General features: G+C 38.0%; 1 protein-coding gene and 1 long non-coding RNA gene across 3 annotated transcripts in view; both read left to right on the top strand.

Moving 5' to 3' along the window:
- NRG3 (neuregulin 3) overlaps positions 1 to 23,047 on the top strand; it is a 285,382-nt gene that overhangs the window by 214,580 nt on the left and 47,755 nt on the right. The gene's annotated exons all lie outside the window — the stretch shown is intronic.
- Positions 665 to 7,584, top strand: LOC104911867. The gene is made up of 3 exons (XR_004160431.1): positions 665 to 7,242; positions 7,359 to 7,409; positions 7,493 to 7,584. It is a non-coding gene; the product is annotated as an uncharacterized LOC104911867 (long non-coding RNA).

Raw genomic sequence — 23,047 nt, 5'->3', positions numbered from 1 at the left:
ATGTTTTTCTGTTTTACTGGTGCTTAATGAAACAGTCTGTAAAAATGATATGGCTGTATCATGACATTTTTAATGAGATTTAGGAAAAAATTTAATGCATGTGTTTGTGTAAAGGAGAGTAAATTTTTAAACAGAGTGATTTTTTATTTTCAGAATAATGTTGACAACAGTGTTGAAGTGTAACTACGGTTAATGTTAAACATTTCACTAGCATTTAGCAGAGGAGTTGCAAGGATATTTTTAAGGAAGACAGCAAATAATTTAACTTCAATTTACTAGAAAGCTTAAGCAGGCTTGAGTAAATTATTTTGATTTTGAATAACTGCTTTCCGAAAAGAAAAGGTGATTTTCTATTGACTCTGCAGCTGCAGTGTAGCACATTCATAGCCTGAGGGACTGATAGGTTGAATAGGTCAGTGCTTCACCTTTCAACTGGTGATCTTTAGAGAGCACGGGTTATTTCTTCTAGGGAGCTGAGATCTGTCCTTAGCAGGGCTAGTGATCTGGTGTATTATCTGTGTGAAAAACAGCTTGCATAAACCATTGCATATGATTGAAAGCAAATAATAAGCTGGTGAATTCATATGGAAGGAAAAAAAACCTTTGTCTCTTTTGCCTGTTTTGAATATTATTCTTTTTTATTTAAAAAACAAAAATATTATTATCTAATGATTTTAAGTGATGACATGGGAATTCTTTTGGCAAGTGAGGAATCACTCATCATTGTACCATTGTTGTGTTGAGTATTAATGACATAGCAGGTTGCTTAGCAAGAGGACAGGTATCAGGTGGAAGGATGTTTTCCTTCTGCTTTCGGACTTCTGTGGCACATCTACAGACCTGCCTCCAAATCTGGGCTCCCTAGGTAAGGACAGAGGTTTACAATCTGAACTCAGTGCAGTGAAGGATCACCAAGATGGTCTGGGGCTGGAGCTCATGGCATGCAGGGAAGTGCTGAGTGCACTCAGTTTCTCAGAGGAAGGCAAGGTGAAATCTCCCTTCCACTTAAAACTCCATGATGGCTGCTTACAGAGAAAACAGGATTGGACTCTGTGGAGGTGCAGAGAGAAAATACAAGAGGCAGTGGGCACAAAATTCTCATTACTTATTATGAGTAAGTACTTCTTGAAAACAAGAGTGGTCAGCCATTGGAACAGATTCACTATAAATACTAGGGAGCTTCCATTGCTGGGGATTTTTAATATTTCGCTGAAGGGGACCTTGAGCACCCTGATGCCACTGCACAGTGGGCTCTGCTGTGAGCACCCAGTTGGACAGGGTGACTCCAGTGCTCCCTTTCAGCCTGAGTCATTCTGTGTGTTCTACAGGTTTGGTGTTTCATTTGGGTTTATATGAAACTAAAAGTACTGGTGGAAATTAACGCAAGTGTTTTCATACACTTAGTTGACAAGAAAACGTTTTGCATTGAAGATTCTGCATATATTCCAATTTTGCTGAATCTGTAAGCAGCAATTGTGAAGAATATGAATCAAACTGTAAGCATATATATAAAGAAAGAGGGTAAGAGACATTTATAGGAGCTTTGTAAGAAGGAGAGTGCTCTGCAGGAGGCAAAGCCAAAACATTTTATCTTTATTTTGAGATCTTAGTTTTTTTTCTTAAAACATCTTTTTTTAAGACTTGAAATAGAGCCAAGCCCTGAAGTCTTGGCTCTGAGTTGTCTTCTCATATGAGTAGCTTTTTGATTGTCTTATTTAATATTGGAACAGATCCTAATCGTATAGAAATTAATGAAGTTGTATGTCTCTAGAATGGAAATATTATGACAGAAATCTAAGATGTGACAGAAGTCTAAGGTGTTATTCTGTGGGCTAGGAAAAAGCAAGACCGAGATTCATACATGAAAGTGAAATGCTTGAGATTCTTAAAGGCTTCCATTTTTTTTTATTTTTTTTTATTTTTAGGAACTGCTTAGAAAGTGTATGCAAATACAAAATCATTACTTCACATGTAGAAAATTACAAATTTATGTATACGGAGACATCTGGTGATGATATACTGATCCTATTCAGGTCACTTGGGCTGAGCCTTTCCCATGAGTTTACTTCTCTACTATATAATATAATATCAGTAACAGGGATAAGTATTTTCCAGTTATGAAAAATAAGTGTATGGGTGATGCAGTTTAGCATTGATTGTATGGGATCCCAGAGCACGCTTTCTAGTGTTCTCTTTGCATTTGTGACTTCAGTTGCTTTAGGAATTACATTTCCATCACCATCGACTGGAAATTTTGCCTTTGAAGTTACTCTGTTCTTTGAGTAAAATAGCGTTATTTTGAGTAGCACAACATTTTCATTCTTGAAGCAGAGTTTCTGAGTTTCACTTTCTTCTTACAAGTAGTAAGGGAAAGTAAGGGAAAATACCACTGCACTTTGTCTTGGAATCATCATGTAATTAGGTGAAGTGAAGAGTATATGAAAAGTTAGTTTCAATCTCTACCCTGGGTTGAGAATTGTTTTAGTTGCTTTTTCATAATTTGTTTACAAGAGTGGAAGCTACGTAGGCCTGGCTTCCCTGGGAAGGCTGGGCTCTTTCCCGAATAAAGTTAGAAGCTCTTGAAGAGATGAACAACCATCTGTGGTGCTGCCCTGGTGTACAGATAAATGAACCATCTGGCTTAGCTGGCATTCTCTAAGGAAAGCAGATGAGCAAAGCCATTTTTTATTTGCCATAAACAGAAGAACCCAGAGTTTCTGGCGGATACGTACCTGCCCAATCCTTTTACTGTCCTATTACACATCTGCTGTCCATGAGCTTGTGTGTCCTTTTGGGCCTGCTGTATGCCTTCTCCCTCAAGCTCTGGTGGCAATCAGTTGCAGAAGTCAGCGTGCACTGTTTTGATATCTCCTGAAACCCACCTCTTGCCAGAGTCTTTGGTCATCCTTACAAGTTCTCACAGGCTGTGTGAGCAGGAGTTGTGCATTCAGTTTATTCACCACACGGACTGCTTTGTTTTTCTCCATTGCCTTCTCACCTTCCCGTGTCCTCTTTTGGATGTTATCTAGTTTATGTTCTGTATGCTTCTGTGCATTCCCAGACATGAATACCTAGTACTTCAGTATCTTTTCCAGCCTTGGTTTGCAGTGTCTGTTTTTTCATATGGATGGCAGAGATAAATGCAGACGTATTAATGTGGCATGTATGTTTTAAAACGTTGTATAACAACAGATATACACTTCTGACATATGCGTGTGCAACTGCTGTTAATTAAATGAAAGTTATGTACGTGTTCAAGGGACGTTATGTCCTTAAAAACGCACATTTAAGAATTGTGGTCAGGATGGCCAAGCTTTATGCAATTTCTAAGAATATGGAGACAATCTATATTGCTTAGTGCCTCGAATGAGAACAGTCATTTTTGTCAGGATTTCTGCATTTGCATTACTCAGCTCTCTGGGGGATCTCTTTTGGTAGTGTGCAGCACAGAGACTGTTTTTTTCCTTGGAAAAGACTACAAAGTTCCCTTTCTCCTGGCCTGTGCTCCTCAGCTGCATGGGTGCACATTTCCATAGGGCTCCCAGAGCATCTCACCAGTGGTGACGCAGTGTCACGTATATTTCCAACACATGGGTAAGTAGACATTATCATGATATTCCTATAAATGAACTGAAAATCTGTTTGTACTGTTTTGTGTCCATTGTGTCTGGCTGTTGGTAATGAAGCGAGTTTGCAACAAATAGGGAAGGCTGAAAGAAGAAGTTTTTAATGAATGGTAAAACAATCTGATTTGTTCTAGATAGTAGAGTGACTGCAGATTGGTATCTGTTTTCTTGATCTTCAGAGCTGAATGTTAGCTTTGTTGTTTTTTGTCATTTTGTCTGATGGAAATATTGATGGTGAAGCCATGTGTCTGTGGGAGCCAGTAAGGCTGGTAGGGTTCCTTCAGTGTGATGCTGGCTTGGGAAGACAGACCTTGTTTGTGCATGTCCCAGCTGCAGAGTAAAATCACTGCTCTAACTCCCAAGTAAAAGAGATGCAGAAGCCAGAGGGTGACCTTAAGAAATAAATATTATGGGCTCAATCAGTCGGCACCCAAGACAAGGAGTCATCAGTTCAACTTGTTTCTTACAGCAGGAATGAGTGGAGTAAGGATGTCTTATGTCAAGGGATGAAGTGCAAAAGTAAGTTTTAGAATAACCTGCTATGATATGAACAAACATGACCTCTGAAGCTGAAACGATATCTGCTGTATCTGAAACTACTGCAGCAGTTCACCTTACCTTTCAGAAGCTTTATCTTTTGTTTTGTAACAGTAATGTGCAGTAGATACAGTTAAAAAAAAAAAAATACAAAACAGTCTGAGGCAAGTACAACAGGTAGGCTGCTACAGTTTGATGAAAATACAGTCATGACATTAGATTAAGCAGAGCAATAAAGTAACCCAGGAACTAAAATATTAATAGAATTATTCTCTATACATCTCCTTGCAATGACTACGGTGTGAAAGGTGTTTGGTTTTTTGTGTTCTTAATGTCGGAAAGAAAGTGCCTGCTTTGTTTTCACTCTGCTGATTCTTACCCTGTCCTCGTTGTGATAGGATGCTTGTATGCCTCAAACTGTGGGAACACGTGATAAACAGACTCTGGGAGCTTTTGTCATGCGTTTTTATTTTTGCTAATCACAAAAGATGCTTTGCTAATCGTTGGCAATATGAGCAAGACTAAGAAATAGGAACAAAACTATTTTTACTGTTGAAGAAGAAATAAAAAGGCAAAGTTCATTAGTTTCTGCACAGCTCACAAATGTGTAGCTGGTGAGAGATCCTCTAAAACTCAACGTCTTGTAGCAGCAAACACACAGAAGATAAATACCAGTGGATGTCTTCAGCTTTGCTTCTTATTTAGCAACTCTTGTCTGTTACAAAACCTTGTAACACTCTGTTTTCACTGGAAGAGAGAAGGAACGCTCACTTATGTGAGCAAAGAATATATGTATTCTAAAGAACACGGTTAAAAACTAGAATTTAGCTTTTCCTGTACTCCTTTTCCTTTGTATGTATTTATTTTTTAATGTAAAGCAGGTCAATTCTCTTATGGTAATGCGGGGCACTGGCTGTTTTATGCTTCTGGTTACACGTAATGTATTATTAGGTATTGTGATTACTATCATCTCCTGGTAATCTCAAAGTGGATTTGTCTGCTGATTATATCATTCCTTAAGCATTTAATGTATTTCATCATATCCCTGTATTCATTTAATAAATTCCTGAAGCTCTAAGAGACTGTATTGAGATATTATTTGTTGTCGTAGTCCCTTTGTTACTAATCCTGCCCAAACTTTTCTTTACTTTTTTTCTGAATTTTGCAAGGGCTTCAGCTTTGGACCCTAGCATTCCTGTTTAGTTTGTGAAATACCTGCCTCTTCTAAGCACACTGCAAAATAACAGCAGTATTCCGTGACATTAAACGGCTATGGATCTTCACAGGATTATTTTAGCTGGGAGGAGCAGTCATTTATCAACTCTAGAGAAAAGACCACCAGAAGAGTGAATTGAACAGAAGCAACTGAGGTGTGTGTGCTATGAGATTAATGGAGAAAGCAGAGGTTCCTCAGGCAGGCGGAAGCTCTGCCACTGGCTGCGCCTTCTTAGGAAAGCATATCTTTGAAATGAAACCTAAACGTATCTGGTGAACATGCTGAAGGATCTCTTTCGACACTTAGACTCACATCTGCAGATCTGGTTGGTTTTGTTTCAGCCAGAGGAAGAGGCTTATCCCTGAGCGGTTGTGACCTAGCTACCATCTGCATTTACCACACCAGTAGCTGTACTGCTCTCTTTCTATGCCATTTTGCCAGTTTACGTACATTTGCTATGTCAGAAATGGATTGGGTTGGATTAATTTGCATTAGAAGGTAAGACTAAGATATACCAAACAAGTAGTTTATTTTTACTGCATTGATCTGTAACACTTTCTGAGCACTTTCCCTATGAAAATGGTCATTTTATCAACTATGTGGGTAAAATAATGACAATTTATATTATTCTGACCAACCTCTTTGATTGCTGGAATTTTCTTCTAACTAGCTATTAAACTACTTGTGATGGAACTTACGGAAACTCTCAGTCAGTCCATCTGTATATTGATAGTATAGTAAGCTCACAGTTGTAGAAAGCTGGAATTGGTCATGGTTTCTCTGTTTGTTGATCTGGGGCTGGGCTGGGAGGAGGTGGTGCTTGTGCTAAGCACAGTGTAAGACTCTGTAAATTGATTGTATGTCATCAGTAATGCAACATATAATTTTTAGTCTGTCACTTCCCATGCAAGTGTGTGTGGTCTACAACTAGAACTAGACATGTTCTATGTGTGGTATACAACTAGAATGTCAAAATGTTATCTGAGGACTAAAAAAGAGAAATAGTGAAACCTTCAGAGAGATTTTGTACAAGCTTCCAGGTAAGTGGCTGCATAACTCCTGTTGCCAGGTACAAACCACTTCTGTGTGAGGCTGTGCCCTATTGTCACTTCAGAAAAAGGGAATTGTGCTGTAAGGCTGGATTTCAAACGAGGACACAGCGTCTCATCTGCGTGCAGAGGTTTTTTGCATTATTATGTCAATAATGTATACAAATTATGCATATATTCTGATTTGGGGCTGGGTGTGTCCCCTGGGTTTCTGCGTGGGTGGTGTCTCTCAAAGATGAATGCTTTTTATCATGAAATATAGGTAATTGGATGGCCCCGGTTGAACAACAGCTGTGTATTTAAATGTGACCTTATATCTAGTCAGTCTTGTAACCTGCGTTTTCAATATGGTATTTAGGAGGTATTTGAGGAATTGTTCAAATGGGCACCACAGAAGTGTATTAACACAAGAAGTTGACTTGTAATGTTGAGATTTTGCTCTTGGCCTTGCTTGGTCTGTGGTGATTTAACCAGCTGTAACCACGTGCAGACAGTGACTTGTATGTATTGTGTGCTGCTTTGTGTTTCTTGCTGAGCAAGGATGTGGGAACAGACTTCAGTTTTATAAGTACACCATGTAAGTGCCTGGGAGAGCTTGAAGTCTGTTGTTACACTACTAGGATGTGGCTTTTATTAGTTGTTTACTGTGTATAGTGTTATTTTGCTACAGGAGAAGAGGCTCCATAATGCCAGAGCTGTGCCGTGTTTATGCAGCCGCAGTGAATCACTGTTACTTTAGCCTTTGCTGCTTTGAGGTGTCACGTAGGTGCCTAATCTCATCCAGAAAAAGATGCAAGGATTCGGAAAGTGTAAGGTGAATATCACAATAAATGTTCTATGACAGTGGTGCACTTGTAATATATATTGCAGTTGCATAGAAAAATCGATGTTTCTGATGGTGAACTAAATCTTTGTGTCCTCTGTGCCTAGAATGAGCAGAGACAGCATCCTGCCTGTAGTTGAAGGAAGAAGAGGAGAAGGGTAAGCAGCGTGGAAAAAATGATATGTACTATGTCGAGCACTAAATTATTTTTTCATATATTCCCTTTTCTTTTCTTTTGCAGGAGCTGTATGATATTGACATATGAAGATATGCAAAGCCATTATTCCTGCTCTGGCCGATTGTTTTAATAAAATTACTTCCATAATAACTGAAAATTGTCTCACGATCCCATTTTTTCATCAGCTTACCTCCATTTTGAAACCAGCCCGTATCACTATTTACTTCTGACTACATAGCTCTGTGGTTATCTTGGGAACAAGCCTGACCAGCAGAAGAAGAGGGGGAAAAAATAGTGTGTGCACGTGTTGTTCTTGTGTGCTTGAGTCTCAGCAGAAGTTTTTTTAATTACAAACTGTTGCATGCAGGGGACAGACAATGGTTTGTGTTCACCCGTGCAAACTTTTCATCTTTGGATGGTAAAATCGATCACAGTGAAGTGTTTTGATTTAGTATGGATTCAGAATTTTCAGTGTCCTTTTAGTTACTCATTGTGGCTATAGTTACCATATCACTTACTGAACAATTCTCACATAAATTAATATGATCCTTTCTATTTTAAGTGAATTACGTTCTACTCCATGCGTGACATTAGTGAGTAAATGATTGTGTTAAGTAATACCATGTTTCTGTATGGTTATTCTTTCAGGTCCTTCAGTAATTTTGTATTTCACATTCGAGTACAAAAGGAAAATAATTGTCTGGTAAAGGAGGGGCACAACAGATGTATGCAGTATTGAAGTTTTCAGCAAGATTAACAAAAATTTTAGTCTTCTCTATCTGACAGTGAAACAAAAAAATAAAAATCCACACAAAATAACAGAAGAGGTAGGCAGGATGAATAGTCTAATAAGTTTGTAGAGGAGAAGGGACAGAAGTTGCTTTGCAATTAAGAGCATGAATACTTCTATTAGTAATTTCCCACTCACTGCTGTTAATGACTAGCAGCATTGGTTTCCTTCTGTCATTCAAATGATGGCGTTGTCTCCAAAAATACAAGTCACTAAAGGAATACAGAGTGAAGCTCACTGCAGACTTGGAAGGCTGCCTGCCTAAGCCTGGCCTCTTCTGCACAGTGCCTGGCGAGGTGTGCTCACAGCCCCTGTACATTCGCCTCCGTTGGTTGTGGCACAGCAACAAACTTGAGTGCTGTAAAGACCTAAGTACCTCTGTGCGATCCAGTAGTATGTAAAATGGATGCCTACAAGGACTTCAGGTGTTCTCCAAGTTGGAGCTGGCTGGGAATTCTGAGAATGGCAGTGTTGAACTCTGAACTCAGAGTTACTTTTGTCTTGCCATTTCCAGTCAAAACCACATGGAAACCAGTGGATATTCCAATATAATTGCTAAGGCGCTTGAAAGCAACATGTCAGGTGTGTGACTGCATTCACACAGAAGTCAGCTGCTGCTTTTCGTGATCGCCTACAACTGGAAAACACATAACTCTCTCACCAGTGTTGACGAAACTTAGCATCTGCAGGTAACTCTGTCCATGTGCAAAGCTGGGAGCACCCATACCTTTTCTCTTTTGTACCTGCCTAATTTTTCTTTTTCCTTTCTATGCTTCACTAGCCTTTCTTTTTCCGTTAGTTTCCGCTTAACTGATTCTGTGTGCGCTATGTTGCTTTTGCAGGAATAACAGAATCAGTTTTAAGTATCACAACTCCTCTTTGTTTTAATGGAGAGCGTGACCTTCACTGAAGTTTTACTCTTGGTTAGTTGTAATGTAAGTGATAGAGCATTTGAAAAATAGGAGTTGCAACATGCACTGACTTGCCTAGCTCATAAAATGGGAATGCTGACAAAATCGATACAGCAGTGTTAATTCAGCAGCTGTAGAAACACAGAAGAACGTATTTATAATATACACTGCTATGGGATACTAATGAAAATATACCAGCTATTTCTTTCTGTATTCACTCAACCCTGCTCTCAACGCTGTTATTTAAGCAGTTTAGATTTGCTTTCAGGGTAATAAGATTATTTTTCTAATGAGTAAAGTTGAGATGTCCCTCATGATGTGTTGCTCTGGATGCGGCTCTGGGCAGCCTGCTCTAGTGCTTGGTGACCCTGATCATGGCAGGGAGATTGAAACTACATCATCTTTGAGGTCCTTTTCAACGCAAGCCATTCTATGATTCTTTCAGTTTGTAGTGTCAAGTCTATGTACTTCATATAAAGCACTTGAAATTTTGTTACATTCAACTGATAGGGAAGAACTTTTAAATTGTTTGGCTCTAAGTAGTTGTATGTGCTGCAGTGCTAGAATTTATTGAATCTCGTTTAATAACTTGCCTCCGTGAGAACAGCACTATGATTCCAGCCACCTTACTTGTAGGATTTTTTTATGCTCCTGTAGTTTGGGCAGTGCAATCAGGAAATAAACAAGAAAGTGTCCGTGGTTTACTGCATTCATTTGATGAACGATGAGGATAAAAATCACCAAAATGAGTAGATTTGTTCTTTTGGCTATTTATTCTTGTAAATCTTTGTGGTGTGCTTTTGAATTTTCTCACCTGCTGGAAAGATAGTACCAGAGCACACGATTCTTCCAGTTAGTAATGATTCTTGCTCTTTAATAAGATGCCTGACTGATAGCGGAGCAAGGCTGAGTTTATGTATAAATCCTGTAGACACAGATCAAACCGTTTTAGATTAATTTACTCTGAGTGACTCACAGGGGATCTGGAGACAAACAGTGGCAATAGTTGTCTGAACAGCAGTGCTGTTTCTTAGAAGCTAGAATAGCTATCTGGTGTTTTCCCTGGGATTAGATATTTTAAGCTACGTGATCTAAATGTCATACTCAATATTTTGCTGCCACGGAACAAAGTTATCTCATGGAAATATCAACAGGATGAGCAGATGCATATTTTATTGCTTATTAGCAGATTGCTGAATACTGGCGATTTGCAAGAGCTGTGCTGGAAGGGCAGTATCTTATTTCTCAGTATTGGCTCAAAGTTGCTTAATTCACTGATAACTGGTGTAGCTAGAGGACGTCTGAAAGACAGTTGAAATGCAATCTGTGTTATTGATGCTGCTTTTCACAGCTTTTAGGACAGGTGTTGTTCTGCTAGAGGGGTGAATAATGTATGCTGTTGGCTTGCAGTTTCAAGTGACATTTTCCAATATCTTTTAGGACTTGGTAGCATCCCTGTATCAGCTATTTTCATTGTCTCATTGCCTGAACGCCTTTGTGGATTGAATTTAGCATCTGGAGGCCATGAATCAGTTCAGTAATCACCCACTTCAGTCTCCTCATTCATGTGCAGTGGGGATCTAATAGTTCTCTTACAAAGAAAATTCAGAATCACCTTTAAGTTTGCAACTGTATTTCTTACTGTGACAGACTGCCTTGAGAGTTTAGGATTGAAATAGGATCCAAATACTTAGCTGCACGTCTTGCCTCTGTCCCTGGATTCTGCTGAGGCTCATTTTTCATTACAAGCATGCAGCATAAACAAGGGCATACTCTGCTCCTTTTTGGACACTGTGAAGAATGTTTTATGGAAGGAGTTTGCTTTTTAATAAGTCCATTCCAGTCCTCAAAATATGCTCAATTTCATTGACAAATAGAGAGTTTCTCTTGAAATGTGTAGTTTCTTCTCTCAATAAATAAAGACAATACATGTGTACATTATTCATTTCATTTGGAATTATTTCCTCTTTAATGCATCCCATGACGTAACATTGTTTTCTCTCATTCTGCTATTCTTATTCTTCTTGCTATATCAAGGTGTGTACAGTCAGTCAGTTCATTTATCCTTTTGTTACCTCTTATAGTTTGCTTGCTATGTTTGATATCTTCATCTTACCCTTCATTCTTTTGCTGTTGGTGTTTTTAAAAATATTGGTGCATCTATTGATAGCACAACTATGCTGATAGACATGCTTGCAAGGTCTTTTGCTGTTCAGTGAATCTGTCCCTTGCTGTCGTTACTGTTGTGTCACTGCTCTTAAGGGAATTCCTTAATTACTGTTTAATCTTTTATGTGTTTTTCTTTTTTCATTATTTGGCACACCCCTGCTGCAGCAATCAATTATTCCCTGATTATTTTGATATTGCTATTACTTGTGCTGATGTGTTATCCTTTTCTGTTTAATTGCCCTACAGATAAAAAGAAATCTTCCTTATATCTAATTAAAATCTCACATTTTGATCTATTATCTCTGTAGAAATTTTCTGGAATTATGTATTTGCTGCATTTTAGACGTTAAGTAATTGCTTCCTGGTACTCAGTTCTTCGCTGCTTTATGCTCTTACAAGGCCGGAGGGCAGTGAGACACAGGCACAGACTGCCCGGGGAAGATGTGGATGCCCCATCCCTGAAGGTGTTCAGGGCCGGATTGCATGGGGCCCCAGGCAGCCTGATCTATTGTTTGATCTAGGAGTTAACAGCCCTGCCCATGGCAGGCAGGGAGTTGGAACTGGGTGATTTTTACTAAGACCTTTCAAGGTCTTAGTTTTGGTAATCCTTCTTTTCTTGCCCTTCAAATCATACTTATTTCTACCTACTATTCTACTTCTCTATTTACTACTAGAGAAATCAAATGATATAATAAAAATCTAAAATAAAGCTCTCTTTGCAGCTTGTTAATTATCCAGTCAGTAATTATATGAAAGCAAGTTCTGAAATTAATGAGCTGCGATACGTTGTTTTTAGGCTAGATCATCATAACTGAAAAGCTAGGAAGTTATTCTAGTTTCGACATCTTTGCTCACATAGTATAGATTTGTTATCTTGAGAATCTCTCAACTATTACCCAATTTCATCTAAGTTTGTGCATAGGCAAGAATTGAAAGAATTAAGTGGAAGTGGCAAGGCAGGCACAATAGAATAGTATAATTGAGCTCTCTAGTGGACACAAAAATTAATTAAAGCAGTTAAACCATCTTGACAATGTGTTTACAGAAATAGTATATGTAATCTGGTGTGTTTCCTGATGTAAGACAATTTATCATTTTTCAAGCACAAATTATCAGAAAGAGTAGGATTCAACACTGTTTCATCTGCACATTTTAAAGATGTTTTGAGTCTGGCACAACAGGATTGGAAAGTGTTCATTTGAAAGGGTTTCAGCATTACAGGCTCATCTTCCATGTCTTAGTAAAAGGTTTATGAATTTTAGAGGATGCCACCAAAATAGGGTTGAAAAGGTGCTCAAAGCACAGGCCCACTTTTAAGCTAGCACACGCTATCCCTTAATTGCTTTCATTGATGGACGCGTGCTTTTGCAATAGCCTGAATCGGGAGCACAGACATAAAAGGTGGATTAATGTTCCTGATTGATTCCTATCCTCAGTATTGAAAATCTACGTGTTCTTTTTTTCTCTTATGCTTTTTCTTTTCCGCTATTTTCTATATTTAAATTGCTTTAATTGTATTTTATATTCCAAGTATGTGAGCACTTGTGTTTTTTAATAACCTTTAAAGAAATAATGGTAGAAATACTATTTAATATATCTTCTTTATCTCATCCTTTTGTTTTAATGAATATTTACAAAACCAGTGTCTGCAGTATTTTTCAAATGTTTTGCCTAAGATATTTTATGACATCATTCTTTCAGACTAAGATGCATCTATTCCATTTTTATGGTGAATGGTGGCAGTGAACAAGCAACTCAATAAATCCAGGTGAAGTTAATAGAGTATTCTTTCTCTTCTGCTGTTTCTATGACAACGCTATCAGCAAAAGAAAAGACTAATGATCTCCCTTTAGGGACAACTTCTCCTCTCCTACATTATCTATTGGCCAAACTTCTGTTGAGAATGTTTTTAATAAATTAAGATGCTTAAAATGTGTATAAAAAGACAACTTGATGGATTATTAATTAGGACTATCATTTCAATATGTATTTTGGCTACAGCCCACAAGTGCTATTCACTTTTCAAATGAAACAGAAGACATAGATGTGCGCTGTAACCTAAGAAACAAACAAGAGGGGACATAAAGTATGTCAAGATGGATAAGAAAGCAGGACATAACCTAGCTCATTTAGACTGTTGATCAGGCTCCCAGTGTGAGAATGTTGCAAGATTCTGGGTTGCCTTGTACATAAGGCACCGAAGCTGATGAAGGGTCTGGAGTGCAAGTTTTATGAGGAGTGGATGAGGGAACTGAGGTTATTTAGTTTGGGGAAGAGGATGCTCAGGGAGACTTGGTTGTCCTCTACAACTTCCAGACAGGAGATTGCAGTGAGGTTGAGTTTGGCCTCTTTTCCCAGGTAACAGCAACAGTACGAGAGGTAATGTCCTCAAATTGTGCCAGGGGAGGTTCAAGTGGAACATATAGAAAAATCTCTTCTCAGAAAGAGTGGTTATGCAATGGGCGCAGGCTGCCCAAGGAGGTGGTGGAGTCACCGTTTTTGAAGCTGTTCAAGAAATGTGGAGATGTGGCACTGAGGGACGTGGTCAGTGGGCATGGCGGGGATGGGCTGGTGATTGGACTAGATGATATTAGAAGTCTTTTCAAACCCCAATGATTCTATGATTCTATCTGCTTATTCTTTGCAGCAGGCACAGTAATGATATAGTCAAGCTGAATGGAATGTAGAAGTGTGGGACTTGGCTGATCCAGCTCTAGCCACTTTAAAGTTTCTGACATGAACTAATTATCTGGACTTGCTGGGAAGTGAACAGCACTTACACATGGTTTTCAATCCATTTAAGGATAGGCTGGATTGCTGCCTGGACATCTTGGTATAATGAAGCATTCACGTGACCAAAATGCTAATAGAGGTAACATAGCATATATCAGTTTATGAGAGTAATAGTTTGCAGCAAGATTAAGTGGATTGTGAGGGAGTAGTCTACTTCTGATGATTAGTTTGGAAGGAGATTGGGAAGTACCTGAGGCAGAAGAAATCAGTGAGGGTATTAAGTCATTATTAGGTGAATGAAAATGAAAGATGAACAAGATAAGAACAATTGGTTGACAGAATGACTCAGTTGTTTCAAGTCTTCCTTATTTTACTACTTATTTTTGAAGTCTTTAGACATGAAGTTGTTACGGAGGGAAGAGTTGATCTACATTTTTGTGAGTGGCGTGGAGGTGTTTTAACATTGTGACATGGAGTGTCAGAAAAATGGGAGAGACTTAGACAAAAAGTGCAAACAGCAGGGCATGTGGTACCTGTGGTGGTAACAATGAGGGAAGTGTATCCTTAGTCTGTGTAGATTCTTCAGGTTGTCTTAGAAATGGGAAATGATGTGTGAAGCTAAGAACAGAAAGGAATTATGCATGTAATTGAAGTAATGATTTTTTTTTTTAATTTCTGAACATGAAATGTATAAGGCACGTGCCCATGGAAGGGAACATATTTGTTTTTAGCTTGAGATAAGAAGACATTGGTTGTAAGCTTGAGGTATTGCTAGCAGAAGTGAAATAGGTCATGAGATCAAACTATAGTAGCTGAAATGTAATGAAATATGGCAGATGCAAATCTTGACTTTGAAAATTCTGTAAGATCATCTCATCTATGCTCATTCTGCTGTTCTGTGTTGGTCCTATTTTACAACCCCAGTAACAACGTCGTATTTAACTTTCCATTCATTTGCTGTCTTGTTTGCACTAAAGACAGTTCTGTAATTTGTGTATGGCTTTTGCAGCTGATGATGTGGGCAGCTCAGCATTATACTGATAAAACAAGAAGGTTAATGCAACTGTCAGGGAATTATCAGAAATGCTAGCAGCAGTCCATTATCAAAAGCACACTGTAACATAATGAAACATTTACCCTTTGGGGCAAATTTCCACATATTTATACCATGAATGCTGGTTTACGGAAGCTACACATATCTTTTGTAGAACATCGTGCAATCGAACAGATCAGTAGTTTGATTTTTAACACTGTGAAGTACCTTAGCGCTGTGGATTACCTATTGTAAACATGAGCTTTTAGTATGCTTGTATCTATTGTAACATATTAATTTATGAAGATAAAAGAGCAATAGTGCAAAAGAATGACCAGATTGAATTAGTTTTCTCAGTAATTGTGTGTTTACTCAGAGAAGGAAATATGGAAAAAATTCACTGCAAAGAAACAGTGTCTAAATTAAACTAGAAGTAAATGTATAAAATAAACACACTAAGCTTTTGTCATGCAGAGCGCTGCGGTGTCCAATCCATTTGTCGGAAGGTGTAGAGTTGTTGAAATGGGATTTGACACTTACTGAGATCTGTTTAAAAAGTTGAAAACAATTAGGACTGAACGTCTTCTACTATTTCCTTTCCCAAAGAACACACTGTGCTAATGCAGCAGATTGCAACACTGTATTGTTGTAAAGCAAGTACTTATGGGTACTAATTTAGAAGTATCACCTTCCATGTCATGATCACTGGTGCAGATGAGTTTGCTGAAGCTTTTTCATTAATAAATGCGTAGCAAGAATTTACTATGTGGCTTCCTTTGTCTATAAGGTTTGAAGCACTTGTAAGTTGAATTGATATTAAACTGTTGATGATACTGAGATATTTCATTTTGTTGGTAGGAGTAAGAAACTTATGGGGGATAAGAAAAGTTTGTTCTGTTGTTAGTTAGAAATATTTGATGGTGAAAAATACTCTGCTGTCTTAAATCATATCTGACCTGTCTGGTTGAGAGGGGAATGGCATGCAGAGGATGGGTGAAAGGCCAGAGTAATTCCCTACACAGCAGAGGGCTGCCAGCTAGCAGTCAGTGCTTCCATCAGGCTTAATGAAGAGGTGAGCTGTGTAATAGCACAGACAAAGAATAAAACAATTGCAAGTGGGTGAGAATTCATTGAAAGAAGGATGGCAATAAAGGGATGAGGAATTCTGACCACAGTTAGGTTTGATTTCTAAAGCTAGAAGTGATCAATCTGTTTTACTGTGTTCTTCGATATGAACATGAGATTTCTCTTTAGCAGTACAGGATGGTTGCAAACTGATTTGATGCTATTTGTGTAGTGAACAGAAGTCAATACGGAATAATATGCTCTGAGTTGCAAGTGACTGAATAATCTCTGAAATTATTACAAGCAACTTAAAAAATCTTTTTATTTCAGATTACAGAGCAGATTAGAACTTACACTTCTAATGAGAATAATTTTCAACAAGTAATTATAGTTCACGTGAATAACCTGACATACGTATCTTTTATCATTGTACCCATCAAGAGAGATTACTTTTATGCTAGTGATGAACTGAAAAATATAATCTGCAAATTATCCATTTTGTGAAAATTTCTTAAGTGACTGAACGTAGAGGTATGTGACTATACCAAACGGGAAAAAATATGAGGGTTATTCATAACAGAATCTCAGGGAAATCTGTTCTATAATGAAAAGTTGCATGAACTAAAATATGTCTCCAAAAATAAAGTAAAGTTAATAATGGCAAATTACTGAACTCATGAATTTTTATGTCTCTAGAAATTACCAGAATATCTGTTTAATATATTGATTCCTGTTCTACTTTCTTGGAATCCCTTATAGTTTTCTGTTTTCCAATTCTAGCTTCTATTTTTTTCTAAAGCATTTAGACACACATTCACTTACACTCACATTTTTTCTTTCGTGTTATACACCTATTGAAGAATTACTCTATCATCGTTCTACCTAAACTACTGATCCAGTTGTGCTGGATTTTGTCCTGTTTTGTCCATACAAATTAGAGCAATTTATGTAAGTACATTATTTTTTTTTTTCCTAAACGATGCTCTTAAAAGGGACTTCCATGTTGTGAATGTTCTGCTGCTTCTATTTCAGTTCTCTGAACAGAAACAGAGACTCACTTTTGTTCTTTTACTACTAGGAAATATTGCGAAGAATAATGGTTTCTTGCTCATAACTTCATGATTAATCAATCTTGGTTAATAGCTTGTTGTTACAAAGAAAAAGTAAATGAGTTCCACAGGGGGTAACAGTTTATGTAGTTACTTCTTTTAATGTTGAATTAGAAGACCTCAGTTCCTGCAGTGCTACAGGATCCATAGTCTGTTCCAAAAGGAAATAGGATCAGCATGTGAGTTAGCTGAGTGATGCAATTGCATGTCAGGTGCCATTCCGTCAGAGTGCCCCTCTGCTGCCATAATAGCCACATGGCAACAACATGTAATGGAATATTGGTGGGCAGGTCCAACCTCTACTGCCATACCACCAAAATCCGCCTCTGACATTGTGGGCCAACATAACAAAAAATAGGAGGTATTAATTTCGGAGCAACCATCGTGTGTTATGTCTGAATACCCTCTTCTTTGCTGCTGTGGTCCTTTATGCCTCCTGCTAAATTACTGCTTTGTTGGGAGGGTGCAATTAGCATCTAAAAAACAACCGTGTCTGTTGGATTGCTTTTCTAGGTTGTTTGATCAGCATGCAGCACAATGGATCAGTGGTCGTAAAGTGCTGTAATCTTTCCTCTTGGCCAGTGTTACTGATGTAGGCAGGGAAGGTAAAGTCAGGAACAAAGGCTAAGTCCAGAACTGGTTCAATAAAACAGGAATAAACCAGTGCTGGTGCTGGTGAGGAGATGGTGGAGCTGGGCTGAAAGAGGCAGCAGTGAAGAGGATTTGTTTACTGTTGTTACCCTAAAAGCCATCTAGAATGAAGGCTCTCGTATCAAAAATGATGCCAGAAGTTTTGCTCAGATAAAATTTAGTGTTGGAGTAAATCTGTCTTTTAGTCAGAAAATCAGTGTCAGTCTGGAGAAAAACACCAATAAAATGCCTTTAACTGAATAATTGAGAGACAAATGAAAGTTTTTGTAGTTTGGAAGGTGGCTTGTTACAAATTGAACTACTTAGTTTTGCAAGCTTCTCTTTTTCCTAAGATATATGTTTCTTCTGGCTATTCTGCAGGTGATCTAAGAGCATGTGGTTCACAGCAGCTTGTGGTTTTGTACATTGCATAGAAAATATGCTGTTGCTGGATTTTGTGTTAGAATTTGTTTTCCGTTTCATATGATAGTATTTTTTATTAGTACATATTTTTGTAGGTGTTTCTGTGAGTGAAAGCCAACTCAACATAGTTTTTTCCTTTTTTAATTTCCATGACCTTTTGCATTCTTTCATGTAGATTTCCAGTCTGCGAGGATAAAACTGGATACCCCCCAGTGTCTAAGACTTTTTAAATAAATTCTTATTTACATTATTTTATTTGCTTAGCCCATTGATAATTATGCTGAGCATCTACCAGAAGGATACGTATGTGTTTAACGTACTAGGTTATTGCATAATATAGTACAAAGTTGTAAATTCAGTCCTCTTTTAAGGGGAAGTGTAAACCTAATCACTGCTCTCCTTGTCTGCTACAGAAAACAGTTCTGTAGATCACACTTCTGATCTGCCTGTTTCTACATGTGCACTGACCCAAAGCTCCTTAACACGGTCATATTTCTCAGCATTGAATTAGAGTTGTTTTTCAAATGGAACATATACAGCATATAAGAAAAACAAAGTACTGCAAAAGTTGTTATAATGAAGTGCGAATAACGATTGTCTACTTAGCATGTGTGACTTGGGAGGCAGGAAGGAATCAAAGCATCAAAAGAAACAAATTCAGGCATGTGTATTTAGTAAGAGCCTTTATTAAGGGGATGAGATTTGCTTATAGGAAGTGCCGTGAAACTTCTCTGTAGAGAATAGCGCTGCAAAACATACAGCTTGCCTTTAACGGGAAGATTTTGCTATTGACGCTGGGAGCTCAACTGGTAAATACTCCTTTCAACAGAGCTTTGCTCATTTACTCCCTTTGAAGACCTATCCCTCTTATTTTAATTAAAAAGAAACAGACAAAATCTAATCATGCAGAGCCTGCTCCATACCAACTGTGGGATTACTGCAGCCGCTTGGAGTTAAATGACTCCTTCATGCTCAGTGTATAAGAGCTGAGCAACTGCGACATGCGACCAGATCTTCTGCAGCACGCTCTGAAAGGCAATGTCATGGGAAGAGCATCTGAGAAGACTGTGAAAAGGGAGCAAAAGAAGCAATTACAGCATTCATTTTTTCCCTTTTATTGTCTGAGTCATGTCAGTTGTTAGTGAGCAACATTTAATTAAACCGTTATCAACTTAACTTTGGTGTATTTCATAATCTCACCCTGGGCATTGTCTTTTTATTAGGAAAAGGCTTAAGTGACTATGAAATATAATGAAAAGCCATGGAGAGGGGTAGCACAGAGCAAAGCTGCTAATCCACTGGAGACCTCTGTGGGAAACTTTCATTTTTCAGTGATACGGTAGAGCTTTGAAGGTTATCGGGACCTTTTATCTTCTATCCAGTTTTCTCTGAACCAAAGGCATATCTATGCCAAGCACATCCCAGCGAATAACTTCTGAGATTGAAGTGGAAAGACTACTTTATTACTGCTTTTCCTCAAATGTTTTATATTTACGCAGTTGTTTATTTGCATGTTCCTATGTGTAGGAGCTTAAGTGGGAATCTAAAACACTAAGCACAATGTAAGTCTAGTTACTGCTCAGAATGTTTATTGTACAAACTGGTAGGTGCTATTCAGACCATGTGTTTTTGACCCAGCAAACACACAGATTGATATTTTTCTCAGCCTCTAACTAAAATAAAATTTCAGGACTGATCCAGTCCTAAATGGGCGTAGTGTTTTCCTCTCAGGTTTGTTATTTTTACACAAGAATCTCTTAAACCAATCAGCCAGGAAACACAATTCCTGATATCAGCTCTAAGACACCAACTGTATGTAATTCTTACATACGGTTTCTCTACGGAATTGTTGATTCGCTTTGTAAATGGAATGCTGTAGTAATACTGCCCTACCTCTCTAAACTGTTTAAAGCCTGTTGCTGCATGTGAAGAGCATCAAAATCCTTAGAAGGCAGGCAAAGTCCGGCTGTACCGTTCTGCTCTAATTCTTTGGTGTGTGTTTCATTGTCACCACTTACTGTCACTCACAGGATTATTGCTGCTTGGATCAAGGGATTGGAAAGAACGCGTGTCACAGCTAATAATCTGCTTCCATCTAAGATATTAACAGGTTGTGAATTGGATGTAATTAGGCATCTGTTTTTGGCATGGTCTTTGATGTGTGACTCTATAAATTGCTACTACTGGATCCCTTGGCTTGGGGGAGAGCACGCATCTGATTGATGTATCACATTTTCTGCTGTTAGAGCTGTGGCATAAAGGTGCGCCTGCAGTTCACATCTAACTCGGCTTCTTGCTTTCAATTGAGATTTAAGGCATTCGTTTGAAATGGAAATACGAGTTAGCATTTGTTTTACTATTTATTGTATTAGTCAGATCACATCATTTGAAAGGATGGAACAACTCTAATGAGCAGTTATTTCTATACCTCATAGTGGGTTGCGTGAGGAGCATGGTAAGCATTGAAGATTTGGCTGCCAATAGAAATGCCGTGATTTGGTGAACATCTTTGTGATTAGCCTTCACTTGAAAGTGAAGGAAAGGATGCTGAGACTGAGGCTAAATACAGCAACGCAACGTGACTTATTCTGTTTTCTGTACCTAGATCCTGTCTGCTAATGCTGTTAGGACAGGCAAGTCAGACAAATGTCTCATTTCCCAGACAGCGTTATAGAAGTTTAACTTGGGTGTTTTTGTTTTATCAGGTAAACCCTATAAATTCTATCCAGTACATCAGTAGTCAGTTTTCATGTATAAATAAGGCAGCATCACTTCTGGGTTCATATCTGAATCCAGAATACGGTTGTATTTCAAGTTCTGCACAGTTGTGCTACTGCTTTCTCAAAAACTCCTCTCTTTTTTCTCTTTTTCCTAAACATACATTGATCCGTACTGGTAATCTGCATAGTTAGAGGGCATAGAGGCTTGAAAGGATATGAAGAAGTAGTCCAGAATCATGTCCAACAGCTGTTACTCAACTGAAATCATTAGTATAAAGCCACCATCGCTGAACTGTGAACTGATATTTCTCTTCATAGTTAATTCCTCCTAACTATCCAGATTGAGGTAGCAACATTGATGATGGGCATCATCATGAAAGGAGCTTATTCCTGGGATATTTTAATGGAGGAAATCTTCACATGCCTTGAAAGTATTTGCCTGCATGAGACATAAACCAGCACTTGCCAGATATTATCACTGGAGGAGATGTTGAGACAAACTTTTTTTTTTTTCTGTACCAAGGAAGACAGTAGATGGGGAGGGAGTAGGTATGTAGCAGGAAGAATTCTAACTCTTTTCTTTAATAGCCACAAGGTTTTATGTGGGCACTCCTTCCTCTTCTGTCTCCCCAAACGGAATGACTGTGTTCTGCAGTCTTCAAAGCATGGGTTTTCTATGGTCCAGTAAATCATCTCTGAGTTGCCTAACAGGGATCCCATGGGATCTCTGGTCTTAGGTTTTTGTGAACTGAATGTTTACTGTCTGTTTACTCGTAGGAATTAAATGAAAACAAGTGAAGATTTTCTTCAAATGTTCGTAATTTCAGGAAGTTCTTGTGCAGGCTCCCAAGCAGTGAGAGTTTATTGAGGTGAACAGTGAATCAGTAGAACTAAGCTATGTAATTCTTTATTAAGTGAAAAGTGTGGAGATAAATTTAGTTAACAAACCTGCTCTTTTTTAAATATTGAAGAAGTCATTAAAAAAAAAACATATCCAAGTTTGAAAGAATGCTAAAAATAATAGGAATGGGATGCACATCATAACATTTACTACACTCCATTGTGATGAATTAAAACAATTAGAGTAAGAGTTAACAAGTATCTCTAAATATTTGTAAAACTCACTTTTCTGTGAAATACATGAAAAAATTTTTAGTCTTAGTCTCTTCAACTCATATATTGGAATTAGGAGCTCATTTTTATTTTTCAGTTAATAGAAAGAAAAGCAATACAGTGCAAGTAGTCTGCCATGCATTGCACTGCATGGTAAACCAAGTAAACTGATAAACTGCAGCTCCTAAATAGCTTTGCATGCTCATTAGTGATAATTACTGTTCATTAGTGGAAATAGTTGTAATCAATGTGTTAATGTCAAAAGAAATAACAACAAAACCTAGTGTTCCCAGCATGGCATTTGTCTAAAATTCTGCTCCCTTGGCAGTTGACATAAATAGCCTCGTGTTTGATGATGTGGTAGTACTTGCTTCAATTTAAGATGAAAATATTTTTCTTCATACTGTTGCTTGTATCACATGGCCACAAATTTCTGGAATGTTTGCTTTGCATGCTGCACATTTCTCTGGAGAGTACTTTTTGGGGGGTAAGAATGCGAAAGAGTAGTCTAGTGAACAATGCTTAGTAATTATATTTTCTTTCGTATTATTTACTTAATCGTTTCCCATAGACTTGAATTAGAATCATAGAATAGAGCAGATTGGAAAAGACCTTCAAGATCAAGTCCAACCAAAACTAAACCCTACCACTCCAACTCTAACAACCTACCACTAAATCGTGTCCCTGCGTTCCAACAGAGAAAGTTTCATATGGTACGGTTTGGCTGGGAAGGTAAAATTTATTGGGATTGGATTTGTTCAAAGGCTTTTTCTCCATTGGTTCGCTCCATGTTGTATGGGCTGCAAATAGCAGAGGTATTGCAGATGGGCTGTTTGAGTAACACTAAAGGCTTTTGCCTCATTTCATATCTGTATGTTTTTGAATACTAAAAAGCCTTTTAGTTTGTTTTTTTCTTTTTTTC

This window comes from Meleagris gallopavo, chromosome 8 (genome assembly GCF_000146605.3).
Source record: "Meleagris gallopavo isolate NT-WF06-2002-E0010 breed Aviagen turkey brand Nicholas breeding stock chromosome 8, Turkey_5.1, whole genome shotgun sequence".
NCBI classification, from domain to species: Eukaryota; Metazoa; Chordata; class Aves; order Galliformes; family Phasianidae; genus Meleagris; species Meleagris gallopavo.
Note: the sequence above shows the minus strand (reverse complement) of the source record. Positions and strands in the feature narration are given on the sequence as shown.